This window comes from Pinus tabuliformis, chromosome 8 (assembly GCF_031772625.1).
Source record: "Pinus tabuliformis cultivar Carrire ecotype Pingquan chromosome 8, CPIR1, whole genome shotgun sequence".
Taxonomy (NCBI): Eukaryota; Viridiplantae; Streptophyta; class Pinopsida; order Pinales; family Pinaceae; genus Pinus; species Pinus tabuliformis.
In genome coordinates, this window is record NC_142294.1 from 1953679942 (window position 1) to 1953706220 (window position 26279).

Here is a 26279-nt window from a genome sequence, read left to right on the forward strand (position 1 = left end):
TAATTCAAAAACCCTGTTACTTGGAAAAAAGGAATACCTTGAGCAGATGATAAGTATACCGTTGAGTCGTGAAGAGGAGATCATAGATGATTTCTTGAGTTATTGGATAAATCCAGACCAGCTGGATAATGTAGCTGATACTTTTGATGTGGTTACAGGGGCTGAGGAGGATGTGCAATCTTGTGAAGTTGCTACAGCACAAGAGGAAGTTCTTATGGATGCATAAGAAGTAGATCAGTCTGTAGCACGAATAAATGAAGCAACGATTGAGGCTGTTGAACTCTATGATTTTCAAATTGACAGTTTGTGTGTGAATGCAGGGACTATAAGTGATGATGAAATGCTGCAACAATGCCTTAGAGAAATTGCATTGTTGGAATACTTGTTGGAGAATCCAAAGTATGACAGGGAGATTGCAAATGAAAGAGTTCAGTACAGTGGACAAGAGCAAGAAGGCATCATTAGAGCAGATGGTGTGGAAGAAAGACTAATGGACAGTCTTATGAATGTTGCTAAGAATTCGAATCAACATGCTGATATGCTGACAGGGAAGAAGGAGAAAACAGAGCAACCATTTGAATTATTGCCAAATGAAGATAAGGCACATCAGCCTTATGTTTTTTATTTTAACAAATGTTTTGTGAGTGCAGGTGATGAAGAAGACAATCCATCACTTGGAATTGTCTCGAGGGAAGAAGAACTGTGGCAGAATGAAAATAAGACAGTCATGTCTCATATGCAGAAACTTGTTTCTATGGGTGGTAATAGAGAGTTGGCTTGCATAAATAGCAAAGAGAGAGCTGGGGGACAGAATATTGGAGCTGCTATAATGTTAGAAGATGAGGCTACAATGTTTGAAGAACTTGATTTGATTGAAAAAAAAAATCAAGATGATGTTGGACAATTACTAAAGATTGTCAAAGAAGGTGGTGAGCCAAAAAATGTTGCAGAGAATCGGGAAGTTTGGGAGGAAGCAGCATCAATGGCAGCAACATCTATAATGACAGCTAGAGCAGTTATGGTGACAGTTCAGACAACATTGACAGCAGCAGAAGAGGCACTGAAGCCTTATGGTTTTTATTTTAAAAATTGTTCTGTGAATGCAGGTATTGTTGCTGGTGCTGAGGAACATTTGACTAAGTTGAGCAGAAAAGAAGTTCTCTATTCCAGAAGACAAGAGGGTGTGGATGATCGGGTGGCTATCAGAACAAAGACTAGCATAGAGGCAAGAAGTCAGCAGGTAGCAAGAAATCAACAGCTGGGAGATTTATTGGACCAAGAGATTGAAAACATTAGAAAACTAATGATGACAGTATCCCAGAAGAGGTCAACAGCAGTAAAACAAAGGAGAAGCAGCAAAAGAAAGATAGCAGAAGATTATGAAGGCTTAGTCAGTGCGGTGATGCAGCATAAAGTGTGGAGACCTGGAGAAGAACAACAAACAGAAGCAGTGACAAGTGGAAAATGGCAGCATAAGATATGGGATACAGGGAAACATAGATCTGAACACATGATCAGGAGATCATGAATTTTTTCTACCTTGGGAGTCTGATGCGGGAGCATAGGACTCAAAGGGTAAAATCTCCCAAATTATTCCAAAAAATCCAAAAAAAATCTACAGGCAAGGGAGTGGGGTCCTTTAGCTTGCAATTTCCATGTTTTTTTTTAGTTAAAATTAGGATAAAGTAGGGAAATAAAACATGCTATTTATGCTAAGCTGTAGTAAAGCTTTTCAAGCTTTAAATTAATCTGTAAAGCATGTTTTTCTTTGTATTGGATAAGGACGAGAGGGCCTATCCTTAATTATAAATAAAATGGCAGCGAAGCTCTCATCAAACAGTGAGGAGAGGGACGAACGCCATAATATTATCTTGGAAAATTTGTTCTCTCAGTGTCTCTCATTATTCACTTTGTCGCATGCATGAATAGACTGTTGTATAGTGCGATGGTGTTGAATGGTTCCATTTCCATACGCTACAAATGGTGTTTTTTAATCATTGACTTTATTTCCCTTCCGTTTTATTGTTTATATAGTCTTGGAATTCAATTGCGCATATACTCTGGTTATAGCAAGAATTCTTGCGACTTTTCCATTAAGTAACTGTAGCCGCCCTGAGACTTTATAACTAAAAGTTTCAACCATATCGGTCCGAGATTATATCAGCGTAGGGAGGTCCTTTGAAAGATTAGCTGCGTGCTCAGCGTACAAAGCCTTTCGGGAGTCATAGCGTAACAAGACGAGTTCTGAATTTAGGAGGCGAAAAGAAATAAATTGTAATAGATACATGTCGCTGAATCTGTCAGTTCGGGGTATAAAAGTTGTCAATTAAATGGACTAGCGAATAACGGAACTAGCGATATATTAGAAGGCCACATATAATTGTATCGGGTCCGTTGATGAAAGCCTTTGTTTGAACAGTCGCCGGCTTGCATATATCGTCCAAACCAACGTAAGGGCAGAGATGTATATAACGATAGTGAGTTATATATGTATATTCAAGCTTTGCATGCTGGTAAGACTCCACTTACACTTATTGCAATGTGATCTCGCATCGGCCCAAAAAGCGAAGGGAACCATAATGGTTATATGTAATTATGTGAGCGTAATGAGTTTGGGCGTGTGGATTACTTGCCAATACGAGGCTGAGGTGTAACCACAATATAACGTGGCATATGTGTATTGTGTTGTATTTTTGAGAGTTCACTGAAACACCATTGTTTGTTAATGAGCCTTTGTTAATGGAGCCGATAAAGTTTTTTAAATGAAACACCAGTTTAATGGCTGATGCGGCTAGAGGAGAAGATAGGGAAGTCAATCGAGATATTGAAGAGCTTACTGGCAGATTGGGAAGGTTGACTCTAACGCCTGCAACCTGCCATCACAGTTGTTGCTTGGTGGAGGGTTGACTTGGCTCTTGTGTAATTCATGTATAATTTGGATTTCTCTATTGTTGACAAAAATTCTATAAAGAAAAGATTGTTGTGTTTTCTCCTTGTAGTTTTTCTTTGACCTATGACCTAATTTATGGCATCTTTTATCTTTTATGTAGTGTGACCTTTACTTTCTTTATATTTTTGAATGTGTAATTACTTATAACCTAACTAAATAAAACAAATACTAAATAAAAAAATATATATGAATAATAATAACATGAAACATTTTAATTTAAATTTAAATTATATATATATATATATATATAATTTATTTTTAAAGATCAGTATTTAAAAAAAAATAATTAAATAAATTTAAATATAAACAAATCCATATAAATATATATAATAGTTTTTTAATTAAAAATTAAATTAGGAAGGCATTGCTATAATTTCTCAATTAAAATCAAATTTCAAAACTAATTTTATGTAATAGCTAAACTTACTTAGACTTGCACAGGCCAGGCCATGAGTAATAAAATCAAAACTAACGACAAGTACTACAGTAAACTAATAAAAAGGAAGAATAACAACATAAGGAAATCTCAAGACACTATTAACAGGCGTTAGTCACGGTTACATATTGCATACACGTGAATCATATAATTTAACAAGTGGCATCAACTCAGTTAAACGAAAGCGACTTAATTTAAAAATAACAAATTAAAACTCTAAAATAAGTCAACTTATCATTATTACTCATTAAACATTTAAAAAATTAAAGATTATTAAAAATTAGTGATTATTATTTATTATATAATAATCACTATATCATAAACCTAATTGTGATATACTCTCGATATATGGCATTTATACAGATACCAATACATGAATAATTAATATATTATCTATTTTCAATGGGTAGTTTAATTGGTTGTTTAAGCATTTTGCCGATGGAAGGTTACTTTGTTCGAAGTGATCATGTTTGCCATATACAGATACCAATACATGAATAATTAATATATTATCTATTTTCAATGGGTAGTTTAATTGGTTGTTTAAGCATTTTGCCGATGGAAGGTTACTTTGTTCGAAGTGATCATGTTTGTGTCGAGATAGCTTTCATAGTAATAGCCATCATTAATAACCACATAAAAAGATACTACCTCAAACAAGTCAATACATCCAACTATATTAGTGATGAATCATTAATATCCAATTAATCTATATAAACAAGTCAATACATCTAACTATATCAGTGATGAACCATTAATATCCAATTAACCTATATAAACAAGTCAATACATCCAACTATATTAGTGATGAACCATTAATATCCAATTAACCTATATGGCAGGAGAATGAGTATTAAGGACCTAGTAATAATGAAAATTATAAAATTATTTATTCAAAATCATTTCAAATTCACATTTTTCTTGTTTTAATTTTTTAAAATTGAGTTTGTTTATTTTTACATGGACAAATTAACAATGGTAATACAATTTTTATAATTATATTTTTCAGTGTCATTTAATTTTAACAAGGCTTTCATTTATGAAAATTCATTATATTATTGTAAAAGTTCAATTAGAATGAAGAGGACAATAATCATTCTTCCTAACCACCTAAAATAAAGTCAATAAATATCTATTCTAATTATATTGTATAAATATACTAAACTTTTACATTTTAGATTATCTTTCAAATATCTATAGGCATAAACTTACCACTACATCTATTCTTAAATAGCTTTTACACTTTGTTATTAACTTTGTCATATTATTTCTTTATCAATAATAACTTAATTATTTTAAATAAATATGATTATATTATTTTTATCATGTTATTTTTATCTGTCAAAATGAATAGCATCAAGGAAAAGAAATCATAATTCGATCTTTTGTTTACAAAGATATTTATTAATATTATTATTATTATTATAAAAAATAAAACATAATATATATCCAATGTTTTCATCTTAATTTCAACATTTTTCACACTACTCACCCTTTTAACTTTATGTATATTGAAAACTCATAAAATAACTAATTAATATTTAAATATTTTTAATTAAATATTAATAAAAAATTAAATTAAATTTATAAAAAAATATAATTAATTAATACTTTAAAATTTTTAAATTAAATATTATTAAAAAATTAAATTAAATAATTTTTATAGATAGAATATTTAAATAAAATTCTTTTAAAAAAATATAAATATAAATAAAATTTTCTCATAATAATACAATTTCATTCTATTTTTATTGATTATATCAAAAACATCAATTAACATTTAAATTCTAAATCATTGAATATGGCTATGTGTATCATCACATTTTTAACAATCAAACCACAATGTAATCTAAAACTCGCTGAATTAAATGAAATTAAACATTAAAATCAACATATCTCTGCTCGGAGAACGAAAAAAACCCTATCATCTACCCATTGCAATCTCAGAACAATAATTCATAATCATAACTATGCCTCCAAACCATCAAAGTATAAGCTTCCGTGGAACGTAAACAAGCTTGACCAACTTGTGTAGAAACAAACACACACAAATGGAGTCTCAGCGAATAGAATGACATCAAAGCATTTATCAAATATCAAACAAAGCTTCTAAGACTAAATTTGCAGGTCCATTAACGAGTTGAACTAATCAATGGGATCAATAGGAATATGTACATTTGAACCAGATGCTATATATATTTAGTATAACACCAAAGATGAACCACAAAAATTGTTGGAACATTTTCAACCTGCAAATAGCTGGGCAGTTTGAATCAGGTGTCCATGGAGCTCCAGAGGGGATGAAAAGAAAGGGCTATGGTCAGTATCCATGCTAAAAACCTTATCAGGAAGCCACATCTTGATCATGGTTTCCTGTTTATCCAACTGTAAAACTTTGTCTTGCAAGGTTTTTATATAAACTCTTGGAACCTTCATAAATTCTTCTGAGGTTGCAGTGAAATTCATTGTTTGGACACTAGGGCTTCATTGTGGGAGCAATATCATAGCAGGTAGGTTCATATTAGGGGATATATAATGAGGGGAAAATGACATAATATATTGGGGGATATATCGGGGTAAACGGTTTTTATATTGATAGGTATAAAAAATGGAGCTCAAAGTTAATGAAAAAATATAAAGGGGTATAAAAAATGTTAATAAAAAAATGGATACCTACAATATGTAGTGAAAGTAGGTGTTTTTTAAATTCGAGAGCTGTATTGGGTTTATATTGGTATGGGGTTAAATAATGTAATTTTTAGAGGTATTTTCCAATATGTACTCAAATTAAGGGTATTGTTTAATATTCCATGATCGCATGTGATATGTCAGAGGTTCATTGAGTGAAGCCCCCATGTGTTTGGATTGCCAGCAATGACATTGGTCTTATCATCCGTGAGGCCAGAGCAGCATCCTGTAATTTGAATATACCCATATCAACATTTAATGAAATAAATAGTTATTGGGTTTTAAATGGCCTCTATAAATACATATCTAGTTGGGTTTTGGTGGAAATCACAGGGTAATGATTGAAAACTGCAGAATTGAGATGGGTTATCCATTTTCAAAAAATCAAGAGGCCTTAATTACCAGTGAAATGAGAGAGTTATTTTGTTTTGCTATTCTAATAGATTTATACCTCAGGTGGGGTAAGATGATATATAATTTCTTGTTGCAATTCTCTATGCACCGTTGCGCTTGTTGGTGGGTGTTCTCATCCAAGGCCATGGTAGAATTCATATTCCTTTATAAGGTCTCGAGTTCCCTCTATAGATTGAATTGAAAAAATTTCGTTTCTCGTATCTTAACAAAGAAATACACAAACACATATAAAACTGGGTGTAAACATATGAAACATGTTTGGAGTTTTTTATCATTGAATTCAGTTTGCACAAAGAAAAAACTGCATAAATGTTTCGTATGCTTAGACCTAGTTTCATACAAAACCGAGGTGGATCTTTAAAATCATCTCTGAAGCTCACATCACAACATTAGATAATAGTAATTGCTTTGGATAAATAAGGTCAACAACCTGCTGGACATCTTGGTCTGTACAAAACCCATGAGACAACATGGTGGCAGCAACAAAAACTACAACAACGATCTTATGGCCAAACTCATGGATTGCATGTGTCAAGCTCAGTCCTCCAGCACTATGGCCAACTAGCACAACCTACATCAATCAAACAATAGATAAATATACCAAATAACTTCACAATTTACATGGAACCTGAACTAGCTTCTGTCATGGGAAATTGAATCCATGGTGATTGCAAACTTTTGAGGCTAATGCTTAGACTGAGCTATGTAATTGCTGACAAATTAGCCAACAAATTTTGTGTTCTGAGTTATCAGAATTAGGACAGTAAATTAATAGATGTAGTCAAGAAAATTATTAGGGAAAGTAGATTTGATGCAGGAGCATCTGACTAAAAAGGTGACAGCTGGAAATGGCTTTTAATTTCTCCTTGAGAGGAAGAAAAACATTACGAATTTTGTTTTATTTTTGTTTTACTTAAATTAAGGCTGATACAACCATTTTCCTTTGAAAAATAAGCAAGCAAGTAAAATAGGATTAGTTAAGAGTATGTTTAAAGAAATTGTTAGATAACTGTAAGGTAACTGAAGGAAGTTTCTCAATTGTAAGAGACTGTTGGTAAGGCATCAAAGTAAAACTAGATCCCCACCATGAGGGGGCTGCCATCTAGAGAGAATAACGAATACAAGAATTGAAATCACAATTTATTTTCTTCAGTATATGTGAAAATCTAAAATCTCTGTCATTAAGAAAGAAAGTCAATTTCTTTTTTTCTTGTGTGTCGATGTTTTAGATATTGTTTTAAAGCAAAATATTGAAGTATTGCATTAAGAGGCCAAATGACATTGACAAAAACCTTGTGACAGAAGGCATTTTAGACTAAGAACCAGACAGGGTAAACCCAACAAATATATCACATTCTTTCTCAAAAACCCAGGTACATTTACATTCAGTATTCAAGCACACCTGTGCATTTGTTACATTTCAAAATTTAACAGTTCAATACACATTTATGAAACCAAAATAGTAGAGGGTTTTAAAACCCACAAGCACTGAAAACAATGCTTTGCAGGCCAAGAAAAGTCCAACACCGAGGGTGTGTAACCCACGAAACCATACAAAACATACTATGAAAACGAAACCCCAAGGGTTTATGCTTGACTAAGGATAACACAAGAAAAAACAACAAGACAATCACGGAGGGATCCTACCCTGTTTTCCCAATCCAAAAAGACTCCCGAGAATGAGGTTGTGGAGCAGCATTCTCCAAGCACGACATGCACATCACCACAAAAACAAGATGGGTAGTCAAAAACCAGATAGGCAAATAAAATAAGGTGACATAGAGCAGATAAAAGAAGGGAAGAGCAGGTGTTTACCTGGAAAAAGCCTGTCTCCGAGTCAGACGACGAGAGCTGAGTCTCTAGCGAGAGGGTTTCTCTCAGGAAGAATGCCATTGGTAATTTTACCTACTCACCAAGGGGCCAGAGGTTAGAATCAGAAAAACGAGATGAACGAATGAAACCAAAACAAAAAATTTACCTGAAGTAGCGTTTGCTGAGCTTCCCATAGAAGTAGAAAGGGAAGGACCTGTGGTTACACAGAGCAATATCAACACTAGAATCAACATCGAAAACCAACACGAGCAGAATGAAAATGAAGCATAAGCCAAGAAACAAAGAATAAATGAAACAACTTGTAGATTGAAAGTCAACTTGAAACCTCCATGGACCAGCAAACAAACCACCACAAGAAACAAGCGAAGGCACAACGCACACACAGAGCCGAACCAGACCAACAATGGATGCAAGAATGGAGGTTGACTCTTAGTTTCCCTTGGAAGATGTGAATTGGATACATTTGCGAAACCAAGGCCAGTACAAAGGGGCAGGCTGAAACAATTAAAGTGAATTAAAACCTCACACCTAAAACCCTATCTATTTTATTCGGAAGATCTACGAAGTTAAACGGTCATTGATACATGTCCTTCCTCGATATTGCCACCAATTTTTGCTATCATAGCAAGTTAGTTCCTTTTTCGTAGTAAATATGGAGGTAGGTAGAAGAGGTCGAAGTAGAGCCATCAGAAGGTAGAGGATGAAGGGATATGAGAAGAGCTTAGGACCTTAACTTCACGTTTGGCAGCAATGGAAGCAGGAAGGCGTACATATCTCGAAGTTGGGGATGACAGTGAGGAAAACAATGCAGCCACGATGGATGGGTCAAATGAAGAGGGACTAGAGATTAAACTGTTGAGATCAGTTTTGCTAGCTAGTAGCAAGCCAAGACCGGAGCTTTCTAATTATGATGACGATTTTTCCACAGAGGCATTGTTGAGCTGGATAAGTGAACTCAATAAATATTTTGAATATGAAGAAATCAGCGAAGAAAAGAAGACCAGGTTTGTTATCACCAAATTGAAAGGACGTGCAACACTATGGTGGGACAGTGTTTAGGTAGAAAGGAGAAGATTGAACAAACCATTGATTAAAAAATGGGACAGGATGGTTTCTAAGATGAAGAGCAAATTTCTTCCTAAAAATTACCAAATTGCCCTTTATAGACTAGTACAGAACCTAAGACAAAGAACGATGATCGTAAAGGAATATACTGAGGAATATTATAAAGTAAACCTAAGAGCTGACTATGTTGAAGATACCCCTGAGAAAATAGCAAGGTTTGTAAATGGTCTACAGATGGAGATCCTAGCCGAAATTAGTATTCTTTCCCCTAAGACCATAGAGGAAGCCTATCAGAGTGCTTTGAAGGTGGAGGAAAAGATTTCTAGGAAACAAAATGACGAAAGAGGAAGTGGTTCTTGCAGAGGTAGGGGATAGTCCTTTGGCAGAGGTAGAACTGCCAACAATAATGAAGAGGGCAGTAGTCTGAAAACTTCAGGACAGAATGAAAGGGAAGGTAACACTAGAGTAGGAAGGTCATACCAACGAGGAAGAGGTAATGGCAGAGGTCGAGGAAATTTCTATTAGTGTTACAAGTGTCATAAGTGGGGAAACAAGTTCTTTGAATGTCCTAAAAATGAACAAAGTGGAGAGAGGGGAGCATATGTTGCTCAGCCTGATGAAGCAGAGGCACCGCCACAGGAGGTGGAAAATATGCCCGAAACTAGGGAAGCCATGGTGTTGAACAAGGTGTTATTGAAACCAGCTAAGGATGTAGCTGAACAGACACAAAGGAAAACATTGTTCCAGACTATGTGGAAGTCACATGGGAAATGCTACAAATTAATAATAAACAGTGGAAGTACTGATAATCGGACAGCTACTGAAATGGTGGGGAAATTGGGTTTGAAGAAGTTGAAACACCCAAGTCCATATAGGGTGTCCTCGTTATAGAAAGGACACCAATTACTGGTCGACGAGCAGTGCGACGTAGAGTTTCATATTGGCAAGTACAAGGACAAGGTGACTTGCGATATCATGCCGATGGACGTGTGCCATATTTTTTTGGGTAGACCATGGCAGTATGATAGGAAGGTCATCCATGATGGGGAAACAAATTGTTACAAGTTTTTTAGAGATGGGATAAAGCATATGCTAGTGCCCATGAAGGAAGAGGATGCTACAGAAACCAGTGGAACAAAAGCATTACTATTAGGTGGAAAAGAGTTTTTGCGACAAATTGAGGATAATAAGCTAAAATATGTAGTTGTGTGAAGGCCAAAACTAGTATTGATACATACTGAAATTACTAGCTTGCCTATAGAGATATAGGACATGCTGCAGGAGTTTAGTGATATTGTGGTAGATGACCTTCCAGACAAATTACCACCAAAGCGGAGCACTAGTCACCATATTGATTTCATTCCAGGAGCTAGTTTGCCAAACAAAGCTACTTACCAGATGAGTTTGAAGGACAATGAGGAAATCAGGAAGCAGGTGCAAGAGTTGTTGGATAAAGGACTGATTTGGGAAAGCCTAAGCCCTTGTGCCGTTCCGACTATTTTAGCTCCCAAGAAAGGAGGTGAGTTGCGGATGTGCATTGATTCTCAGGAAATTAACAAGATCACTATGAGGTACAAGTTTCCTTTACCTCAGATGGATGATATGATGGATTTTTTGAGTGGAGAAGCATACTTTTCAAAGATAGACTTGCAAAGCAGCTACCACCAAATCAGGATTTGAGAGGGTGATGAGTGGAAGACAACTTTCAAGACTAATGAAGGCTTATATGAATGGTTGATTATGCCATTTGGATGAGCAATGCCCCCAGCAAGTTCATGCATTTGATGAACAAGATGCTGAAAGAGTTCATTGGTAAATTTGTGATTGTATATCTGGATGATATACTTATATTTAGAAAAATGAAGGAAGAGCATTTTCGACATGTGAGGTATGTATTGGAAAAATTGTAGCAAAATAGATTACTGATAAATTCGAAGAAATGTTCTTTTTTCAAGAAAGAATTAATTTATTTGGGATTTGTGATTTCTGAGAATGAACTAAAAATGGATCCAGAAAAGGTTGCAGCCATAGTTAGTTGGTCGTCTCCCAAGAGTTTGTTTGAGGTACGGAGGTTTCATGGGTTGGTGAGTTTTTATCCCAAATTTATTAAAAATTTTAGTGGAATTTGTGCACCCATGGTGGACACCATTAAGAAGGAAGTTCATCCTTTTCATTGGACAGAACTAGCTGAGAAGAGTTTTCAGCTGCTCAAAAGGAAGATCACTGAAAAACCAATTTTAAGATTTCCAGACTTTAACAAACTTTTTCAAGTTCGCTGTGATGCCAGTGGGACAACCATTGGTGTAGTACTCAACCAAGAAGACAAGCCAGTAGACTACTTCAGTGAGAAATTAAATGAAAGTAGGTAGAAGTACACGTCGCATGACAAAGAATTTTATGCAGTGGTCCAAGCACTAAAGCATTGGAGACATTATCTACTCGCCTATGAAGTTGTCTTATTTTCATACAATTCTACATTACAATATATTATGTAACAGCATAAGCTGAACCATAAACATGCAAAATGGGTGGAATACTTGTAGAGTTTTACATTTGTGTTGAAACACATTAGCGGACAAGCCAACAAAGTGGCAAATGCATTAAACAGGAGGAATTTGATCCTACAAGAAAGTACGATACAAGTATTAGGATTCTAACATCTTAAGGACTTGTATGAAACAAATGAAGATTTTAATGAAGCCTGTGAAGCTTGTCAAAATCCACTGTTGAGGGATAACAGTTCATTGCTGAACTATATTGTGCAAGAAGGGTGGTTGTTCAAAGTAGGGCAGTTGTGTATCTCAGAATGTTCTATGAGAGAGAACTTAATCCAGGAAAAGCATAATGGAGGTTTAACTAGGCATTTTGGCATAGACAAGACTTTGGATCAATTGTGCCACTTTTACTATTGGCCAAAGATGCGAAGAGATGTAGAGAGGTTTGTGACTAGATGCAAAGTGTGTCAACTTGCAAAGGGACACAGCTAGAACATAGGGTTGTATATGTCCTTGCCTATCTCAAACAGACCATGGGATTCAGTCAGTTTAGACTTTGTCTTAGGTCTATCGAAGACATAGTAGGGATTCGATTCCATCATGGTGGTGGTGGATTGTTTCACCAAAATGGCACATTTCATTCCTTGTAGGAAAACCAGTGATGCCACACATGTAGCACACTTGTTTTTTACAGAGATAGTGAGATTACATGGCTTGCCGAAGTCTATTATTTCAGACCGAGACGTAAAGTTTACAGGTCATTTTTTACAAACCTTATGGAAAACGTTAGACACCAAACTGAACTTCAGCTCAGCTTATCACCCGTAGACCGATGGGAAAACCGAAGTGGTGACCTGAAATCTCGGAAATCTATTAAGGAGTCTGGTTGGTGAAAATTCTCGATAGTGGGATCATGTACTTGCATAAGAGGAATTTTCTTATAATGATTTTCCCAACAGAAGCACGGGCAGTAGTGCTTTCGAGATCCTATACGGAATGCACCCACGTGGAGTACATGTGTTGCGGGATTTGGGTCAGTTGGAGAGCAGAAGTGCTGATGGTGAAGATTTCGAAAAGGGAATCAGTGATCTTCATGAAATGGTAAAATTAAAATTACGAGACAACAACCAAAGATACAAACAGAAAGCAGATTTGAAAAGGCAGGAGGTACAATTCAATGTAGGGGACCTAATACTATCACACCTATGCAAGGAGAGGTTTCCTAAAGGCGAATACAACAAGTTAAAATTAAAGAAATTGGGCCTTGCAAGATTCTTCGAAAGTTTTTTGTGAACGCTTACGAGTTGTAGTTACCTACAGGTATAGGAATCTCACCCATTTTTAATGTGGCAGATCTATACCCATACATTGCTGCTCATGAAGAAGACAATTCGGAAAGACGAACACAAAACACCCAGAATGAGAACGACTCGTGGATTAAACAGATGTGCCTAGCAGAGCCTTTAGAGATCGAACGGATCCTAGACACCTATGTGGCCAGACAGACTCGAAGAAAAGAATATTTAATGTACTTAGTCAAGTCGAAGGGCCATCCTATTGAAGATAGTTCTTGGTTAGATGCTGGCCATATTCAAAGTGTTGGGTACTCTATTGAAGAGCTCATGGACAGGAGCCATGAGTTTAATTTACCCCGGGAGCTTGATGTAGGAGCATCCGACTAAAAAGGAGATAGCTAGAAATAATTTTTATTTTTTGCTGGAAAGGAAGAAAAACATTACGATTTTTTATTTATTTTTGTTTTACTTAAATTAAGGCTAATACAGCCATTGTCCATTGAAAATTATGCAAGCAAGTAAAATAGAATTAGTTAAGAATATTTTTAAAGAAATTTTTAGATAACTGTAAGGTAATTGAAGGACAGTTTCTCAACTATATGAGAGTACTAGTAAGGCATAAAAGAAAAACCAAATCCCCATTGTGAGGGGGTTGCGATCTAGAGAGAATAACGAATACAAGAATTGAAATTACAATCTATTTTTTTTATTATATGTTAAAGAAAATGAATCTAAAATCTTTGTCATTAAGAAAGAAAGACAATTTCTTTTTTTCCTGTGCGGTGGTGTTTCAGATATTGTCTTAAATCAAAATAGTGAAGTATTGCATTAAGAGTCTGAATGACATCGACAAAACCTTGTAACTGAAGGCATTTTACACCAGGAACCAGACAAGGCAAAGCCAACAAAGATATCACATTCTTTCTAAAGAACCCAGGTACATTTACATTCAGTATTCAATCACACCTGTGCATTTGTTACATTTCAAAATTTAACAGTTTAATATACATTTATGAAACCAAAATTGTAGAGGGTTTCAAAACCCACAAGCACAAAAAAAAAACACTTTTTGGGCCAAGACCAGTCTAACAGCGAGGGTGTGAAACCCATGAAACCATACAAAACATACTGAGAAAATGAAACCCCAAGGGTTTATGCCTGACTAAGGATAAAGCAAGAAAAAACAACAAGACAATCACGGATGGATCCTACCCTGTTTTCCCAAACCGTAAAAACTCCCGAGAACGAGGCCATGGAGCAGCATTCTCCAAGCACGACCTGCATATCACCACAAAAACAAGATGGGTAGTCAAAAACTAGATAGGCAGAGAAAACAAGGTGACAGAGAGCAGATAAAAGAAGGGAAGACCAGGGGTTTACCTAGAAAAAGCATGTCTCCGAGTCAGAGTACGAGAACCAAGTCTCTAGTCAGAGGGTTTCTCTCATCAAAAATGCCATTTGTAAGTTTACATGCTCACAAAGGGGCCAAAGGGTTAGAATCACAAAAACGAGATGAAGGAATGAAACCCGAACAAAAAAAATACCTGAAGTAGTGTTTGTTGAGCCACCCATAGAAGTAGCAAGGGAAGAACCTGTGGTTACACAGAGCCATATCCACACTAGAACCAACATCGAAAACCACCACGAGCAGAATAAAAATGAAGCATGAGCCAGGAAACAAAGGATAAATGAAACATCTTGCAGATTAAAAGTCGACCTGAAGCCTCTGTGGACCAGCAAACAAACCACCACAAGAAACAAGCGAAGGCACAACGCACACACATAACCGAACCAGACCAGCAAAAGATGAATTTGATACATTTGAGAAACCAAGGCCAGTGCAAAGGGGCAGGTCGAAACAATTAAAGTGCATTAAAGCCTCACACCTAAAACCCTGTCTTTTTTATTCAAAAGATCTACAAAGTTAAATGGTCATTGATACGTGTCCTTCCTCGATTTTGCCACCAAGATTAGCGAGATAATGGATAATCAAATTAGAAATATGTGGGATATATAATAATGTATTCATTACTGTGATGCAGATATGAGATTCCAATAGAGTCCAGCTCATGGATTGAGAATCAAACTTCTCTCTTTTCTTTGCATTTGTTTTGTTTATGTTTTCATAAGTATGCTCTTGATAGATTTGACATGGTATCAAAGCTAGGTTAAGAGAGATTATTTATATGTAAAGTGTGTGTTGTTGGGAGGAGGTTTCAAAAGTTTGTGAAAGCCATTAGCAAGAGTTTTCATAATTTTGTGAAACTTGTGCAGATTCAAGTTATTGGTGGGAGTGCTCAGCAGTTAGTAGCAATGTCCAACAACATGAATATTTCTCAGCTACAAATACCAATGTTTAAAGGTGAGAACTTTGGTTTTTGGAGCATTAAGATGAAAATATTGTTTCTCTCACAAGATTTTTGGGATTTCATAGAGAATGGATATACAGAACTAAATTCTCAAACACTTGCCTGCTGGACTCAAGACCAAAGAACCAGGTAAAGAAAAATATTAAGAAAGCTTCAAAGGCTCTCTTCCTAATCCAACAAGCAGTGCATGATTCTATTTTTCCAATACTAGTTGGAGTAACAAAATCAAAGGAGGAATGGGATGTTATGAAGCAAGCATATCAAGGAAGTGATAAGGTAAAAATTGTTAAGTTGCAGTCATTAAGAAGAGAATTTGAAACCTTGTGCATGAAAAACTCTGAATCTATTCAAGATTTTCTCACTAGAATTATGGGTATAGTGAATGAAATTAGGTCTTATGGAGAAGATTTAAAATATCAAAAAATTGTTGAGAAGATTTTAAGATGTTTTCCTACAAAATTTGATGGGGTTGTTGTTGCTATTGAGGAGTCTAAGGATCTAACTCAGTTGTCTATGAATGAGTTAATGGGGTCTCTTCAATCTCATGAGCAAAGAATCAATAGATCTTCTGAAAAATCTATTGAGAAAGCCTTTCAAGCAAGAGGAAATATTTTCAAAGACAAAAGTGGTTCCTCTCATGAGGAAAGCCATATCACTTTTGGAAGAGGAAGAGGAAGAGGACAAAAATATAGAGGTGGCAGAGGTAGAGGAAGATTTTTTTTTCTGCAGAAAAAAAAGGAAGAGGTAATGATGACAGTAATGGAGATAAAAGATTTAATAAATCCCAAGTTCAATGTTTTAATTGTAAAATATTTGGCTATTATGAAAGAAATTGTTGGAAAAATAAAAAACAAAAGGTTAATTTTTCTGAAGAAAAAGAAGAGGTTGGCACTATATTCTTGGCTTCTGATTCAACTAATTATGTTTCCAAAGAGGTGTGGCTTATGGATAGTGGTTGTAACAATCACATGACAGGAAAAAAAGATGGCTTTGTAGAGATAGATGAATCTACAAAATCTGATGTACTATTGTGAGATGACAAGCGAGTTGAAGCTAAAGGTAAGTGAACAATTGTTGTGAAGACAAAACAAGGAAAACCAAAGCACATTAATGATGTTCTATATGTTCCTGGTCTACAACATAATTTGTTGAGTGTGGGACAGCTCCTTGAAAAGGGATATTTAATTATTTTCAACGAAAAACAATGCATAATCTATCATAGAAATGACCACAGTAAAATTATTACTAAGATTAATATGTTGCAAAATAGAATTTTTTCTTTCAATCTCCCTTGTGAAGAAAGTACAACATTAAATGTTGCTTATGATGATAGTTCCTCGCTATGGCACATAAGGTATGGACATTTGAATATGAAAGGCTTGAAATTGTTATATAACAAGCAAATGGTCAAAGGGTTACCACTTATTGGTTCTACTGGTAAAGTCTATGAAGGGTGTGTTCTTGGTAAGCAACATAGAGATTCATTTCCAATAGGAAAATCATGGAGAGCAAGTAAACCATCGGAAATAGTGCATGCATATACATGTGGTCCTATGCAAATCTTGTCTCTAAACAAAAATAAGTATTTCATTATTTTTGTGGATGATTTTAGTAGAATAACATTGGTATATTTCATTTCAGAAAAATCTGATGCATTTGTCATATTTCTACAATTTAAAGCTCTTGTGCAAATTCAAAGTGGTCATTGTCTAAAAACATTAAGCACAGATAAAGGGGGAGAGTTCACTTCTAATATGTTTGATTCTTATTGTAAAATGAATGGCATTCAAAGGTAATTGACAACTAGTTATACTCCCCAACATAATGGCATTGTTGAACGTAAGAACATAACAATTGTTGAAATGGCTAGGAGCATGATGAAAGGTAAAATCCCTCCAAGCCTTTTTTGGGTAGAAGCTATAGCTACATCTATTTATTTTCATAATAGATGCCCAACAAGAAGTGTGCAAAATATTACCCCTTATGAAGCATGGTGTGGAAGAAAACCCAATAATTCTCATTTAAGAGTCGTTGGTTGCATTACCTATGCTTATGTTCCTACTGAAAAGAGAAGAAAGCTTGATGATAAAAGTGTGAAATGCATTTTTATTGGATATTGTGAGGAAACCAAAGGTTATAGATTGTACCATCCAGAAATTGAAAAATTAATGATTAGTTGTGATGTGTTATTTGATGAGAAAGAAGAATGGCAGTGGAATCATGATGTGCATAAACAAACTCCAAGTATTTTTGTACAAGAAGATGAATCTCTTGTCCCTGCAAATCCATCCAGTAATAAAAAAATACTTCAGAGGACACATCCACTCCATCATGTTTTGTTACTTCAAGTCCTGTTTCAAGTCCAAGTCCTTGAAAAAAGGCAAAATCTTTAAATGAAATTTATAGTTATACTAATTTTGCTTTGATTTCTCATATTGAAGCATAGCCAAGATGTTTTGAAGATGCAGTGAAAGAGTTAGTTTGGTGAAAAGAAATGGATGAAGAGATGGCAACAATTAAAAAGAATGAAACATGGCAGCTCGTGGATCCTCCTACTGAAAAAGAAGTCATTGAGGTGAAATAGTTGTATAAAACCAAGTATAGAGTTGATGGATCAATACAAAGGCACAAAGAAAGGTTAGTAGCAAAGGGATATGCTCAACAACCAGGTATTGGCTACAATGAAACATATGCTCCCGTTGCAAGATTTTATACAATCATAACTATTTTGGCATTGGCATCACAATATAAATGGTTAGTTTATCAATTTGATGTTAAATCGGCCTTTCTAAATGGTGAGTTGAAAGAAGATGTATATGTTCACCAACCCCAAGGATATGAAGAAGCAGGAAATGAACACAAAGTCTACAAACTGAAAAAGGCTATTTATGGGCTTAAACAAGCTCCAATAGCATAGTATAGTAGAATTGACACTTTTTTTGAAAAAGGGGTTTAATAGGAGTGAAAATGAACACTTATTATATATCAAGTCAAATGGTAATGACATAATGATTGTGTGTTTATATGTAGATGACTTGATATACATATCTTCAAGTGATTTGTTAGTGGAAGAGTTCAGGGAGGCTATGATGACTGAATTTGAAATAACTGATTTGGGTTTGCTCCATTATTTTCTTGGCATAGAAGTGACATAGATGGATGATGGAATTTTCATTTCACAAGAAAAATATGTTTCAAATCTTCTTAGAAAAATTGAAAATGGGAAATTGAAAACCCATGAGCAGACCCATGAATACAAATGAAAGTTTTTCTATATAAGATGGAGCTGAAAAGGTAGATGCTCAATTCTATAGGATTCTCGTAGGAAGCCTTTTGTATCTTACTACCACTAGGCCTGAAATTATGCCTAGTAGGCTTGATTTACATATTCATGCAAAGTCCAAGTAAGATTCATTTTGGAGCAGCAAAAAGAATTTTGAGGTATGTTTGTGGAACAAGAAATTATGGAATTTGCTATACTTCATCAAATAATTTTGGGTTGGTTGGTTATACAGATAGTGACTGGGTTGGATCTTTTGATGATAGAAAAAGCACTTCAGGTTATGTATTCAGCCTTGGATCAGGTGCAGTATTATGGTGTTCAAAGAAGCAACCAACTATTTCATTGTCTTCTGCAGAGGCATAGTATATTGCAACGACAAAAACAACATGTGAAGAAATTTGGTTGAATAAAGTATTGTTAGATCTAAAACAAGAACCAAAATATGCCACAACTATTTACTGTGATAACTTGTTTACCATTGCCATAACTAAAAATCTAGTGTTTCATAATTGCACCAAACGCATTGATATCAAATATCATTTCATAAGGGACTATGTGGCAAAAGGAGAAATTGAAATAAAGTTTTGTACAATAAATGAACAACTTGTAGATATATTTACCAAAGCACTACCTAAAGGGAAGTTAGAATACATGAGGGATATGCTTGGAATCACCTCATTAAGCATTAGGGGGGAGTGTTGAGGATAATGCTTAAACTGAACAAATTATATTAGTCAGATAATCGATAATCAAATTAGAAATATATGGGCTATATAATAATGTATTCATTGCTCCTATGCAGATATGAGATTCCAATGAGGGCTCAGCTCGTGGATTGAGAATCAGACTTCTCTTATTTTTGTTCATTAGTTTTGTTTATGTTTTCATATGTATGCTATGAGAGAGAGATATTTCTGGGAGTATGTTCATTAGAGGCCTGTCATAATCCTCAAAGGAAGTGACTAAATTAGGATCCACTATGTTCAAGCTTGATCCTGTGAGATCCATGGCAGTGACCTTATGCCCAGAGTTTTGTAGAAGATGGATGAGTTTGTACCAGCACCAAGCTCCATGGCCTGCACCATGTATCAACACAAAATGGAAATTTCCATGTTGATGGTTATGGTGATCATTTTCCATTGCATCCATCAAACATCTCCTCCTCTCCTTGATAGTGATGCAGTAGAATGAGGCTTTTTGTAGATAGTCATGGAAGGAGAAGGAATGTATGATGGGTTCTAATTGTAATCATTGTTGCTAGATTGCTGGGTCATATTCCTAGCCCAGCAAAAGTGGTGTGTTATTATGGAGTCAAAGGTTGAAATATGGCTTGGGTAAAGTCTAAAGTTAGATCATTTTTTTTGTTGTAAAAGGTTTCAACTAATTTGATTAATTAATTAGTTAAAAGTTATCAGTCAAAACCCATTCATAACAATACCTCAATATATATGTATATGTTTAATTTAAGAAAATACTGCAACACTAATTCCATGATAATGAGTTCATGGGCTCCTCATTGTAAAGATTTGTACCCTTTTGTAACTTAAAACTCGACTTACTTTAATAGAAAAAGTATTAAATCGTTGGAGTATTGAGGGAGGAGATTGGAGATAAACATAAAAGATAGTTGACTTTGGTTATGTTTTGGATTTTCATAGGTCGTCTTTGTTCTATTTCAAAAGTTTTATTTTATGAATATCCCTTAAATTTTCTCTAATTTATTCCTCAAAAATTAGATTAAGTAGATGGGAAGATGCCATAATGGTCGAAAGGGTAATGATTTTTCCACGTACTTTGCAATTTCTGCAGGTTTTCCTTATGTGGATAGAGATGAATAGTTGTATGGCAATTCTTCCCTAGAATAATGACCATTAAGGACCTTGCTGCCCAACTCCAAGATTCACCACTCAAAGAGGAATAAGATATTTTGTATAAATATATATATATATATATATATATATATATATATATATATATATATATATATATATATATAAACACAAGAAGCATCGAACCTCACTGCACGTCAATGCATTATTATAAGAAGTGGCAAAGACTTTATTGGGTACTTCACGCATATTGTGCATTCCCAATCGATCTAATATTTGTAAAAATTTATTACTGAAAATTTGTTGATTTCTTTTTCAGTCTTGTGGGGTAGGTATTAGCATGGGTGTCAGAGAAAAATCACACTTTGAATTAAATGAAGGAGTTGCAGCTCACAGGTGTACGACACCTAGGAGACTGCAGTCAAACAAAGAGGAGACTCTCACTCTCGTTCACTCTACATTACATCAAATGAATATTACAATATTAAATACATCACTGAAAAATAGGTAGTTGTAAACAACCTCCTAAACTCTAGGAACTAATCCTAAACTAAGGAGATACATTACAACCATATAACCATTTCTCCATTATTTTTAACTCCCCCCCTTAATGGAGAAAGGGTTATTTTGCACTCCTAACATCCTTCTAAATAACTCAAAATTTACTCGCTGTAGAGGCTTAGTAAAAATATCAGCTAAATTATCAGAAGTGTTACAATACTCCACACATATTTCTTTTGACTGTATCTTTTCTCGAACAAAATGAAACTGAGTGTCAATATGTTTAGTATTTTTATGGAAAACTGGATTGTATGCAAGCTTTATTGTGCTCTGGTTGTCAGTTTTGATGTTGGTTGCTTCTTTCTCACTTTCGCCTACATCGCTAAGTAATCTCCTCAACCAGATGGCTTCGCATGTTGCTGCACACAACGCCTGGTACTCAGCTTCACATGATGATAATGCTACAGTACTTTTCTTTTTGCTACTCCACGAGATAACCCCGGATCCAATACTAAATGCATAACCTGTGATGGATCTACGATCATCCAGGTCACCTGCCCAATCAGAATTTGAATAACCTGCTAAAGTAACATCAGAAATGTCAGTGTATAAAATACCATAATTACAAGTACCACTAAGGTACCTCAACACACATTTTGTTGCAATCCACTGACTTTCAAGTGGTATGGACATAAACTGGCTCAACACACTAACATAATATGCCAGATCAGGTCTAGCTGTCGTGAGATATATCAAACTTCCCAGCAGATGTCTATAGAAAGTGGCATCCACATTTTTTGTGCCATCATCACTGCTTAACTTGAGATTCTGCTGCAATGGTGTTGCTGTTGTTTTACACTGTTCCATTCTGAATCTTTCCAACAGGGTTCTGGGATACTTTCCTAGAGTTAGAAAAGTTTGACCAGAATCTTTCCACACCTCCAAACCTAGGCAATAATGAAGATCTCCAAGGTCTTTCATTTCAAATACCTGTGACATTTGCTGCTTGATTTCTTTGATCAAATTATTTGCATTTCCTGTTATAATCATGTCATCCACATACAAAGAAATCAAAATGATTTGCCTCTGTTTATTTATCTTGGTATATAGGTTTGGGTCGTTGAGGCTGCTATGAAAACCATGCTGTATAAAAAATGAATCAATTTTCTCATACCATGACCTGGGTGCTTGTTTAAAACCATAAAGTGCCTTATGCAATTTACACGTACTCCTACCAGTATAGAAATGTAACTAATGATACATCCCTAAAAAAAAATTTGAGGCTATCTCTATCCTAAGCTCTGATACCAAGATAAAAATCACACTTTGAATTAAATGAAGGAGTTGCAGCTCACAGGTGTGTACGGCACCTGGGAGACTGCACTCAAACAAAGAGGAGACTCTCACTCTCGTTCACTCTACATTACATCAAATGAATATTACAATATTAAATACATCACTGAAAAATAGGTAGTTGCAAACAACCTCCTAAACTCTAGGAACTAATCCTAAACTAAGGAGATACGTTACAACCATATAACCATTTCTCCATTATTTCTAACTGTGTCCTATGGACGTACTCAGAGGAGTTGTCGAGCAATACCTGGTTCATTTAGGAGTTGTCCAGCAATACCAGGTTGGTTCATATGCATATAACACTGCATGAACGCTGTAAAGCTTCTGCTATAAATAAATTTAATTGTTGTTTAACCCTTTTGATTGATAAAGTTATGTTTGATGGACAAAGATGTCCAGGATTTTGAGGCACTGCGTTAAATTTATTTATAGGATTTTGATGCAGTGCTATATTTAATGATGTCAAGCTTCTGCTATAATTTTTAATTTCTATTCTATATTTAGCTCTTTTATTTTATTATCGAATTGAATTTTTAATATAAAATAATATGGTAAATAATTTCTAATAAGAAAACTTAATTCAATATGAATATCAACAAAAAAATATTATTAACTGTTGTTTGGACTACATCCAAACCACAATTGAAAATCCAAATGCACTTTATTATGGGATGTTTTTTTTTTGGATTACATCCAAATCGCAATCATAAGTGAATCAATCCAACATGCTATATTATGGGAATTTTTCTGTTTTTTTCATTACTATGGTGTTTGAGTTTTTTTTCAAGATGCAGAGGATTTCATGAATTTACAAATCTTGAATATTAATTTATTTTTTTTATATATAGAGGATGCAAATGTCATTTATACTAAATTATGTATGTTGTATGGGCTTCCAGATAAGGATTTATGAGAGATGAAATACAAAATCAAAAGGTCACTAAATGTAAAATTAGGATTCATGAGAGGTGAAACAAAAATCAAAAGCCTTTCTTATCTAACTAATGTTATTACGTGAGTAATTAGTGCTTCCACATCCCATTAACATAATATACAATTGCATGTGACTTAGTTGGTAAGAATTGTTGCCTACCAATAGTGATTGGGTTGGGGCATGTTATGCAAATATTTTTGTCATGTGTAGTGTCCTTTATGTGTCAAGAAAGATGTTAAACCATTTAATGTACAAGAGTTGGTTTTTGACAACCAAAATTATTAAGTGATATTCAAATGATACATTATCTTAGAAGCAAGAGTGTCTCAACATTTATAGCTTCTCTATTTATTACTTTTCATTGTCTCAACAAAAGGTCACTTCTAAATTTTCTACAAAGTGAAGAACAAGGTTGATTGACCATCTTAATTAATGAAAATTCAAAATATGTTGTGCCAATGAATTTTACCTTGGTGGTAGTGTTTTCTAGTAGTGGTCATATAATTTGTTTCAATTAATATATCACTTGAAGTCTATAGTTGTACCATGTTTTGTTCACTCATATTGTGCTTTTAAGAGTTTCAAGAGCCTATCATATTTAAAGAAAAAACAATCCCGCTTGAGACACTTGTTATTTTTTATCTTTCAACAAGCACATTACTAAGTCTTTGAGACATGCTTTATCTTCAAGAAATATTTCTTTATTTCCTCATATCCTTACACTTATATGTATGGTCGGAACTATATTTAATTTATATATTATTTAGACAACCATTTATATATGTATCTATTAAATGTTTAATTACTAAATGTGCATAATGAAAGTTAAGAAAAAAACAACAAATTTATATCATGGTAATAATGTGAAAATGCACATGTTGTCAAGATATGATAACCCAAATATATAATAATATTTAAAAATAAATCAATACCTCTAACGCTTATTTATAGAGAATAGTTGTATATAGTTCAAGATTACATGATATTGTATTCCCAACTCATATTATGGTATGTTTATTTAAATCATTGTAAATATGAAATTTGTGAATATTTCACAAAGTATACTATTAAACTAACCCATTAAGTCCATGAAATACATATCCTCTCTCAAGATCTCATTCTTGTCATGAAATCATTACATGTATTAAATGATCAATCATATATAGCACACCATTCTCTCAATATATATATATATATATAGATATAGATATATATATATATATATATAACTTGCATAAATAACATATACTCCATATAACTAACATTAATAACATGTATATCACATTATTCAAAAATAATATTCATAAATGGTAAATACATATTAATATAATCAAATTTAGTGCAACAACTAGTTCATACATCTACTACATTATGTCTTATTCCTTGAAATTGTAACTAGGTTTGGTCTTCATAATGTATATCTATCTTTGACCTATGACCTAATTTATGGCGTCTTTTATCTTTTATGTACTGTAATTTTACTTTCTTTATATTTTTGGATGTATAACTACTTATAACATAACTAAATAAAATAAATACTAAATAAAAAAATATATATATCAATAACAATAACATGAAAAGTTTTAATTTTAATTTTAATTATCTATATATATATATATATATATAATTTATTTTTAAAGATCAATATTTTTAAAAAATAACTAAATAAATATAAATATAAAGAAACCCATATAAATATATCTAATAGTTTTTTGATTAAAAATTAAATTAGGAGAGCATTGCTATAATTTCTCAATTAAAATCGAATTTCAAAACTAATGTTATGTAATACTAAACCTACTTAGACTTGCAAGTGACTAGGGCAATTATCTGGCAACATGAAATATCAGGATTTTTTAGACGATCAAATGGGCATTAATAGAGAGTGGAAATTACACGGGAAAGTGTGGACATAAATCAGTTATACCACATCAAACACGCACGCTACACCGCACAGACATATATACAAATTCTCCACACACAAAACTAATGCCTCCCAATGAAAAAAAAATCCTGAAAGCAGCAACACTAAAAAACCTATGGTTAGATCAAAAATAGAGTGAAAACTACAAAGCCCTTAAATTTACAAAAATTCACCAAAACTATCATTTGTGTGGCACTTCTGAGCTCTGCTCACTCTAACTTGATGGTGTAAGGCTGAAGGGGATTGAGTTAGTGAGCTTGGGGACCAAATTGAAGTATTTATAGCCAAGCTTCCATTAAGCCTCTATTGGCTATGTATCAAGTGTTCCACAGAACATGGGAGAGAACTGCAGAAGAAGTAATGGACCACTCCAGGAGCTTCCAACAAGAAATTAATTAGCTGCAGTTGGTTTCTGTAATTGAAGGAAATAACTGTAGTTGGTTTCCAAATTATTGGTGGCTATTGGAAGCCATAAAGTGAGTTTAACATTCTCCCGCTTGGTCCATACTTCCAATCTAATGTCACACCTTAAAACTCATTGATAATCTGTATTAAGTAATAGATACATGAATCATGGTGATAAGTCCTCTAATGACGAGTATTATCTTCCATGTATTACTATGTATTTATTTCTATTATAATTTATGTGGCAGTAGTTTCTTAATGAATAAACCTTATGTTTATTCTTGGTCCTACATAGAAGAATTCTCTCAAATCAAATTAAGGTGCACATAAATATGAGAAAAACATCACAATAATTAAGAATTTCATTAAAATAACATTGTCCATACAATGAGAAACTACATAATGGAACCAAGTCCCATATTCATTGCATGATCCTTGAATTTAAATGGTGGCATGCCCTTAGTCAAAGGATCAATGATCATCAACTCAGTGCTGACGTGCT

At 34.1% G+C, this 26279-nt stretch overlaps 1 pseudogene; it reads right to left on the reverse strand.

The window, feature by feature from the left end:
• Positions 1 to 5630: 5630 nt before the first annotated feature.
• On the reverse strand, positions 5631 to 19968 carry LOC149244281 (methylesterase 17-like; annotated as a pseudogene).
• Between the last annotated feature and the right edge of the window lie 6311 nt (positions 19969 to 26279).